Source organism: Oncorhynchus mykiss, chromosome 18 (genome assembly GCF_013265735.2).
Source record: "Oncorhynchus mykiss isolate Arlee chromosome 18, USDA_OmykA_1.1, whole genome shotgun sequence".
In the NCBI taxonomy this organism is placed as follows: Eukaryota; Metazoa; Chordata; class Actinopteri; order Salmoniformes; family Salmonidae; genus Oncorhynchus; species Oncorhynchus mykiss.
In genome coordinates this window covers 27354448-27364600 of record NC_048582.1, presented here as the reverse complement: position 1 = coordinate 27364600, position 10153 = coordinate 27354448, and the positions used below count along the sequence as shown (strand labels likewise).

At 43.0% G+C, this 10153-nt stretch overlaps 1 protein-coding gene across 2 annotated transcripts in view; it reads left to right on the top strand.

Annotated features, from left to right (window-relative positions):
• Positions 1-236: 236 nt before the first annotated feature.
• Positions 237-10153, top strand: part of LOC110495938 (B-cell CLL/lymphoma 9 protein) — a 106879-nt gene continuing 96962 nt past the window's right edge. For both annotated transcript variants that reach the window (XM_036952440.1, XM_036952441.1), the window contains exon 1: positions 237-727. The gene's annotated coding sequence lies outside the window, so the exon portion shown is untranslated. The remainder of the gene's footprint in view (positions 728-10153) is intronic.

Genomic DNA, 10153 nt, shown 5'->3' with positions numbered 1-10153 from the left:
TCAGTCTGAATCTTCAATGTTTTATCCTACCCGCCCCTCTCGATGTGATTTTTCACCTGTGAAAGCGGGAGCAGTATGGTGCCTGTGCAGTCCTCTGCTGTGTGTGTGTGTGTGTGTGTGAGCAGGTCAGAGACTGGAAGGCTTACACGCTGAACGAGAGAGAGGGAGAGGAGGGGCGACCTGAATAGTGGGGGATAAAGAGCGAGTGGCAGAGAGGACGGAGACAGAGGGAGAAAGGGGTGTTTGTAAGGGTAGATGTCTGTGAGCGTGTGTGTGTGTGGGGGGGGGGGCTGTCTTGTTTGCAGCTTGTCAGCAATTGCTTGAGACAAGCTTCCCCTCCACCATGTGTGAAAGCTACTTGGCGTGAATACCCGGACTGTACCAAGTTGCGGCGAGTCATGAGGGGGGAGCTGCAAGAAAAACAGACCCACGCAGAGACAATAGGCCCCTGAAGTGTTCCCCCCGAGTTGCTTTGATGTTGTCCTAGTGTCTAGATGCTAGAGGGGACCAGGGCTTGTGAGGAAGAAGAAGTCTTTGTGTGCACTTTTTTTCACCGGCCAGGACAAAAGAGTGGGGAGTAAGAAGCCCAAAGAGAAGAAAAAAACACAAAAACAAATGAAAACCAAAGCGCTCCTCTAGATGTTTTGTGTCCGCGGTAGTGGGGAAGCGAGGGAAGGAGAGAGCGAGTGAGGAGGAGAAGAGAGCTGCAGTAGCACAGGTTGATTGGGTGAGTAGTCTCTGTGTGTGTTTCTTGAGCTTTGGTTGTTTTCTATTTCTATGGGGTTAGTTGTATTTTGGGGTTAGTGGGGGTGGAGGCTGGAGTTGGAAAGCCACTGGGTGAATTGCATGGTGTTGGTGTACCTCCCATTAAAAGTGTAAATCTGGATTTTTATTTACACCAGTGTTAATGTGGAGATTGTTTATATGAGGATAAATGCAATGCATTGAGCTGTGTGGTAAAGCCTGCTTAAAAGGCAGTGTGTGTGTGAGATTGTCAGTGTGGTTTGGAATGTGGGATTGATTAGTCTGTAAATGGGATAACCCCCCTATGATAGTCTGACCCTCTGTGTGAGACAGAGAGAGTAACGGCGGTGAGGGAGGGTGTTAGGTGGGAGGGAGAACCGTCTGAGATCTCCCCAGTCCCATGTGTGAGACAGAGGTGAGACAATGAGACCGCCCTCTCCGTGTCAGCTTTGTCACTTGTGGTTGTGGCTGAACACAGTGTTGGGGGAGTGTGTGGGGGGCAGGGTGGACCTATCTGCCCCTGAGGGGTTTTGGGGGTGGGGGGGCTATGTCTGTCGAACCAAGTGAGCATGTGGGTAGCGGGCAGATTTCACACAACCAGCGGTTAGAGAAGAAAAAAAAGCCTGCTGTGATTTGTGGTTCTCCATTCTCTCCTTTCTGTCTCTCTTCCCTTTCCATGTTATGATTGCTTGTCCACAGCTGCAGTGTATCTTGAGAATTAGAACTCTCCATCTTATATACAGAGTCTTTGTTAGGGCCTGGCAGTGAATGGCAGTTTGGGGAGTTAATCATTCTGAGATTGTCTGTCATATTCACTTGGTTAACACTCAACACACGATGCAAAGAGTGAACTGTGCACAACGCGTGGGATTCAGCTGGTATTAAAATGGATACAAAAGCATTAGAATTGTATACACAATTTCTTTGTAGAGTAAATATTGTTTGTTTGTTGCTATATTCCTTGACTATTCAACTCTAATTAATTTCAAAGAATAGTTCACTGTGACTTAAGTTCACCCTAACCTTAGTTCACCCTAACTTTAGTTCACCAATTTATTTCTTCATTTCCATGCTCTCCCAATTCAGCGGTATATTTAATCTGAGAGATATTTGCTGTCGGTCTTTGATATGATCGTTTTGTCTTCAGTCTGGTCCTGAGTTAAAGGAAGTCCTCTCTGTCACGTGGATATGATAGAATGAAGTGTGTTTGTTCCTTTATTTGGATCCCCCCTGTTAGCTTTTGCAGAAGCAGCATCTACTTCCTGGGGTCCACAATAAACACAAAACACGACAAGTAACAAAACTGATACACTGCTAGACAAAGAAATTCACACACATTTAAAATTCAACAATAATACAAACAATACAACAACAAAACATTTGACAAACAATACAACAACAAAATAATGTGTGCGTTAGAGTACGTCTGTATGTCTGTGTGTTTGTATCCCCTCGCAGTCCCGCCATTCCATGAGGTGTTTTTAATCTGTGTTTTTATGGTAATTTTGCTGTTTGCTTGAGTTATTGGAGATGGAAGGGAGTTCCATGTGATCATGGCTCTGTATAAAACTGTGCGTTGTTGCTAATTTGTTTTGGAATTGGGGACTGTGAAGAGACCCCTGGGGATTTGAATGGATGTCTTAGCTGAATGTTATTTAATTATGCAGACAATCTGTCATTTTCTTCACAGTAATATTTCTCATACAAACTAGGAGAAACAGTTCATCTCTGGTCAACCCTACACATCGATGCGGCTGCAGTGGAGTGGGTAGAGAACTTCAAGTTCCTCGGTGTCCATATCACTAAGGACTTAAAATGGTCCACACACGCGTGCACAGTCGTGAAGAAGGCACGACAGCACCTCTTCCCCCTCAGGAGGTTGAAAAGGTTTGACATGGGCCTTCAAGTGCTTGAAAAGCTGCACCATTGAGAACATCTGGACTGGCTGCATCACTGCTTAGTATGGCAACAGCACCACCCTGGATCGCATGCCGCAACAGAGGATGGTGAGGACAGTCCAGTAAATCACTGGGACCGAGCTCCCTGCCATCCAGGACCTCTATATCAGGTGGTCTGAAAGGTAGGCCCTGAAAATCATTAAAGACTCCAGTCACCCAAGCCATAGACTGTTCTCTCCGTTTCCGCATGGCAGCGGTACCGGCGCAACAACTCTGACACCAACAGGCACCTGAACAGCTTCTATCTCCAAGCCATAAGACTGCAAATTTGCTAACAAAATGGCCATACAGACTATCTGAGTTGAGTCTCTGAGCTGAGTCTCTATGCACACTCACAGGATTCTACACACTCCTACACACTGACACTCCACACACACACACACACACACACACACACACACACACACACACACACACACACTTGATTTTCTCACAAGCACAACATGCACACACATTCATACTGACTCTACACACATGCACACACACTCACATACAATCATCATGTACGCTGCTGCTACTCTGTTTATCATATATCCTGATGCCTAGTCACCTTACCCTATAAATATCTACCTCTATCACTCCAGTATACCTGCACATTGTAAATATAGTATTGGAACTGACCCTGTATATTGCTTACTTACTTCTCGTGTTCTTCTTGTTTTATTTTTTATTTTTTCTTATGTTATTTTTAGTTTATTGATTATTACATTAGTGGGTTTAGAGCTAGCAAGAAAGGCATTTCACTGTACTTGTGAACATTAAAACATAAAACTCGAGAGGGGAGGAGAGGAGACATTCACTCTGTTCTACATTAGTCCCGTCTTGTTCCTCAGACATCAGCTTCAAAGATGTGGTAGTTCAGGGATTTACATTCACACTGTGGAGTCAGTGTTACAAGAGGCAGAGTTCACTTCCAGTTGATTCAAGCAATGCATCAAAAAAACGAGAAGAAATTATCTTCCTGAGTTAACTGCCCTTTATACTGCACCTAACGCACCTAAATATAAGTAAATGAGCACTGAATGAATGAGCGTGGGCAATCATGAGTGTTTTATTTGTGTAAGCTTTACCTAATAATGCATCAACGGGTACTTGGATTTGCTGATAGAGTATATTTGTACTTCTGTGACACAGACACATTTTGTCTGTTCAAAACAAAATGCTTTTATGAGCGTATTTCTCCGGACGTTTTTCAGACTCGGAAAAGTGAATAGGTTGTGAGCATTTTTGTCGTGCGAAAAAGGCGGACTTGGCAACTTGTGAATTTGCATATGACCACGAGAATGCAACGGAAGTCTGTTATGCAACAGGAAATAGCATTAAACTGAATTCTACTGCTGTATAATCGGTAAAACATCACATTGAGTAATTAGGTAAAAGAAGAAAAGGCATGATGATTAAATGAGTTCTAGGGTTTAAAACGAGTCAATTCTATCATTGAAAGGGATAGTTCACTGGGGAGCGTGCAACAGAATAAATGGGTTTATTCTTCACAGTTGTCAAATATCTAATGCATAAATTATGCCTACATTACAGCAACAGTTAATAATCCACTGCAAACATAAAAAAGCATTTAGTTAGATGACAGTTTAGTTAATGCCAGGATGTGAGAAGGGACGCTCGTAATAGTTTCATTATGTCCTCGGGTTCTGTAGCAAATTTTTGGTCAGCAGAAATAACTTTAGAAAGAGAATGTGGACTGGGGACTTGCCTTGTGAGACACGGTGATTCTAGGAGGTTCATTTGGAGGTGTCCATCAGGCTGTGTATTCAGGGGGGGTGACAGCACTCCAAAGACAGTTGAATTTGGAGACCAGAGTGAATCACATCAAAGTTATAATTGAGCATACTACACACCCTCTTTGGCATAATCACCCCACCTTTTTGTGTCCTGATTCCGGTTCATGTATTAAGCTAGGGCTGGCTATTGGAGAAGACGGTAGTAAGAAAGAGTCTGTGTAAGTCCTGCAGCACAGCCTGACCTCAGGGACCCATCCCCCATCAGCAGGCCCTGTAATCAACATGGATTTCTGCCCAAAGTGGTGACAAATTTACCGGTGCTATAGCTAAGCAATTTCAAGGAAAAACGAGCAGAGGATCCAATAATTGAAGGATCAATGGTCGTGGTTCAGGAGAGAGAGGAGCTCTGCTGGTTGGGCAGACAGCAACCAGACATTTGGCCTCAGCTCCCTACTCTGACAGGACTGGACTGTGGAGTGAGTGAGTGAGTGAGTGAGAGAGAGAGGGAGGCGCAGGGTTAGAAGTATTTGATCCCCTGCTGATTTTGTACATTTGCCCACTGACAAAGAAATGATCAGTCTATAATTTTAATGGTGGGTTTATTTGAACAGGGAGAGACAGAATAACAACAAAAAAATCCAGAAAAACGCATGTCAAAAATGTTATAAATTGATTTGCATTTTATTGAGGGGAATAAGTATTTGACCCCCTCTCAATCAGAAAGATTGCTGGCTCCCAGGTGTCTTTTATACAGGTAACGAGCTTAGATTAGGAGCACACTCTTAAAGGGAGTGCTCCTAATCTCGGTTTGTTACCTGTATAAAAGACACTTGTCCACAGAAGCCATCAATCAATCAGATTCCAAACTCTCCACCATGGCCAAGCCCAAAGAGCTCTCCAAGGATGTCATGGACAAGATTGTAGACCTACACAAGGCTGGAATGGGCTACAAGACCATCGCCAAGCAGCTTGGTGAGAAGGTGACAACAGTTGGTGCGATTATTCGCAAATGAAAGAAACACAAAATAACTGTCAATCTCCCTCGGCCTGGGGCTCCATGCAAGATCTCACCTCGTGGAGTTGCAATGATCATGATAAAGGTGAGGAATCAGTCCAGAACTACATGGAAGGATCTTGTCAATGAGCTCAAGGCAGCTGGGACCATAGTCGCCAAGAAAACAATTGGTAACATACTACGCCGTGAAGGTTTGAAATCCTTCAGCGCCCGCAAGGTCCCCCTGCTCATGAAAGCACACATACATGCCCGTCTGAAGTTTGCCAATGAACATCTGAATGATTCAGAGGACAACTGGGTGAAAGTGTTGTGGTCAGATAAGATGGAAATGGAGCTCTTTGGCATCAAATCAACTCCCGTGTTTGGAGGAGGAGGAATGCTGCCTATGACCCCAAGATCACCATCCCCACCGTCAAACATGGAGGTGGAAACATTATTCTTTGGGTTTTTTTTCTGCTAAGGTGACAGGGCAACTTCACTGCATCAAAGGGACGATGGACGGGGCCATGTACCGTCAAATCTTGGGTGAGAACCTCCTTCCCTCAGCCAGGGCATTGAAAATGGGTTGTGGATGGGTATTCCAGCATGACAATGACCCAAAACACATGCCCAAAGCAACAAAAGAGTGGCTCAAGAAGAAGCACATTAAGGTCCTGGAGTGGCCTAGCCAGTCTCCAGACCTTAATCCCATAGATAATCTGTGGAGAGAGCTGAAGGTTCGAGTTGCCAAACATCAGCCTCGAAACCTTAATGACTTGGAGAAGAACTGCAAAGAGGAGTGGGACAAAATCCCTCCTGAGATGTGTGCAAACCTGGTGGCCAACTACAAGAAAAGTCTGACCTCTGTGATTGCCAACAATGGTTTTGCCACCAAGTACTAAGTCATGTTTTGCAGAGGGTTTAAATACTTATTTCGCTCATTAAAATGCAAATCAATTTATAACATTTTTGACGTGTTTTTCTGTTTTTTTTTGTTATTCTGTCTCTCACTGTTCTTATAAACCTACCATTAAAATTATAGACTGATCATTTCTTTGTCAGTGTGCAAACGGGGGCTCAAATACTTTTTCCCCCTCACTGTATAGGTGGTAGATGAGTGTCTGGATCATTTTGCTTAGTTCACGCTGATGGTCAGATTGTTTCCCAGTCTCTCTCTGCTTGATGACTTCCCCATGTGTTCCAGCCAGTCAGTCTGAGATGGCCGCTGAGCTCATTTAAAAAACAAATTTAAACCTTTTTTTAACTAGGCAAGTCAGTTAAGAACAAATTCTTATTTGCAATGATAGTCTAGGAACAGTGGGTTAACTGCCTGTTCAGGGGCAGAACAACAGAGTCCTCTCTACAAAGACCAGAAGTCCCTGAAATTTACCTCAGCCCCTGTCACGGGGGAAAAACTTCCCTCAAGTACTGATACTGAGAAATGTCTAAGGAGGCTTGAGCCAGAATTAAACCAATTGTAAATGAAGGCTAAACCACGCTGCATGTTGACTGAGAATGTTTATGCTGGATTTTAAGGACAGCTGAGGCTTTGTATCAATATCCAATGGCGATATCCACGAAATAATCAGCTTGCGCTGCTGTGTCGTTTGAAAACATTTAGCACCTCCGATACAGTGTTTAACATTCGGAGTGAATCTTCAGGGCATTTTTCTTTCTAAGCTATCTGGGTCTGTGTTGAGGACTGTGTCTACTCTATAGAGTCGCTACCTTCCTCAAGTGTCAAACCGACATTAAGTTGAGTAGGCCTATTTTCAGAGCTCTTCAGCGCGATATCACCGATGCTAGCTAAACAATAGCACACAACACTTGATTGAACTCCCCAGCTTCACTTCGTCTCTATCAAGCACGTTACAGCATACAAAGCATGTGCATGTTCAAGAGGCCCTTTACACCTGGGTGGGCTCTACAAAAGTACTCAGAGCAGATGGGAGAATATGCAGAGGAACACACGTTACCGATTGTATTTGCATTAGCGCATAGCATTAGCAGTACTGTTGTCTCAGTTAGGGATGTGGCGGTCACAAAATTTCGCCAGTCAGTAATTGTCAAGCAAATAACTGTTGCTCTCACGGTAGTTGACCGTTAATTAACAGAAACACATTTAGCATCTCCTGGCTTCTACACCTACAAGCCACTGATGCAGACCTTTGGAACATCTACATTTTCAAAAGTCTAATAAATCCATGTAATATAGCCTACACCTTCACAATAAATCCGTTATTTATTTTAGACAGGTCTAAAGAAACATGATATGAAGAAAATGTAGACTATTTCAGAAGTTCAGAAGAGCATACTCTGAGTTGTCCTTATGTTAGGCCCTGATCTGTCTATGCCATGTGGTTGTGGGCTACAGTAGTTCATTAAGCAGACAAGATTTGCTTAAAATTGTGCACATGCGGCTATTCTGCGTTGAGAAGTTAACAATGAAATAGGTATTCCTGTATGCTTAATTTAGAGTTATTAATGTAACTTTAGCTGTCCTAAAGTAAGACTGCATGATGTGACTCCAATGATGATTTGAGAAAAATCTCTTGAAAGGCATGAGCTCTGCTTTGTTTTTAGCGCAGGCTGTACACACCACATCAGTCACTCATTCACAATTTGAGAAGCAGTTGATAATGCCTGGAATTTCACTGTGGCATCCCCTTTGTGTCGTCGTTTTGCACCTAAAAAAATCCATGTATTTTGCGGGCAGTGGCTTTCGGGTCTTTCTCACAGTCTACAAGTGAAGACAGACACATCCAGACGCAACTGTGAGCGTCCTCATCCTATTCAGAGGAGCATATTGAAGATATTGGAAGAACTGTCCACATTTACTTTTCGTCAGCCAACAATATGAGTAGGCCTAACGAACTTCAAAAGCACTAGGCTATGTCAATCTACTATCCCCCATAGTACAAAGGTCAACCTATTCTATTCTGTGCGAGAAATAAATATTCCAAACATAGTCTGGGACAGTTGTGGGATGCGATAGATCCCAAATGAATACAACCACTAGCATTAAAAACACTTTTTTACGGAATGTGGCTGACGCAACAGATCAGAACGTTTTGCTTAAAATGTTGAAAAACTATTAGGCTACTTCTTCACATTATATGCACAGCAATGCGCACATGGCTAGGCTATAAGCGTAGGCTATAAGCGTGAATATTACATTAGTGGGAAAACACCATTATCAAAAGTGACCGCAAATGCAATTATGCATGTAATGCTTTTATTAGAAAGGTTCATTTTTATGAGGAAAATGATCTTCCCCAAACTTGAAACTCAGGCACTGCGTATGTATGCCAGTCAGTTGTGGAAAAAGTACCCAAATGTCATACTTGAGTAAAATCAAAGATACCTTAATAGAAAAGGACTCGAATAAAAGTGAAAGTCACCCAGTAAAATACTACTTGAGTAAGTCTACAAGTATTTGGTTTTGAGTATACTTAAGTATCAAAAGTAAATGTAAATGCTAAAATATACTTAAGTATCAAAAGTAAAAGTACAAGTATAAATCATTTCAAAATCCTTATATTAAGCAAGTCAGGCGGACACATTTTCTAGTTTTTTATTTCTCCAACACTCAGACATCCGTTACAAACGAAGCATGTGTTTAGTGAGTCCGCCATATCAGATGCAGTAGGGATGACCAGGGATGCTCTCTTGAGATATTGCACAAAATGAGCTCATGGGCTCTCATGAAGTGTTTGATTCGATTTTCGAATACATTTGCATTGATGCCAGAATGATTAGAGGGACAACAGAGTGCTGAGTACCAGGCAGTTAGCAAGTTTGGTAGGCTACTAACGACCATCAGCAGCATCAGAGCTTGGAGAAGCCTAAATACTGGCAACGGTCACATGGAATTTGACTGCCTTCATGACTTGTGGCGGGAATATGGTTATTACCTAGTCTCAGTTCTTGTTAGAGAGTCATTGATCGTGTGTTGCTTCTCCCTGTAGCTTGTTTGTTATTGTCAATGGTCTCTCATGGTTCTGCTCAATGCCAAGATGCTAGCAGATGAGGGAAATCTAATTTGGGAGAGAGTTCTCTCCATGATGGAACACAGCTGTAGAAATCCTTGCTGAAGTCTCCTGCTTCGTACACATCAGGGTCGTGTTCATTGGGCACCAAACAGAAGAAACTAAAACAAAGCAGGACTACCTGGACTTGGTCCAGTAAGAAACAATCATTTGCATTTTCTGTTACGTGGCCTAATGAACTCACCCCAGATGGGCAATGATCAAGGAGAGAGACATTGACCACCTCTGTGAGTATGTGCAGCACATTAGATCACAACTCTGGCCATGGATTGACCTTGGCTTTCCCATGTAACACTACAATAGGATAGCATACTATATCCCTGCAGCTAACTGCTAGCTGCTAACTGCTATTCATTCCTTTACACTTGTGTGTGTATAAGGTAGTTGTTGTGAAATTGTTAGGTTAGATTACTTGTTAGATATTACTGCATGGTTGGAACTAGAAGCACAAGCATTTCGCTACACTCTGCTAACCATGTGTATGTGACAAATAACATTTTATATGATTTGAATTTGAGCCGTGACAAGGCCGGACAGTAACAGGGTCGTCGTCTCTTAGACACCTTTGTGCACTTCTAGGAATGGTGCTGTTGTTCAGTGGCTGGAATGTTTCATGGCTTTTCCAAGGCTGACCTGATAGAGCTGGAACAAATGATGGCGCTACTCTGG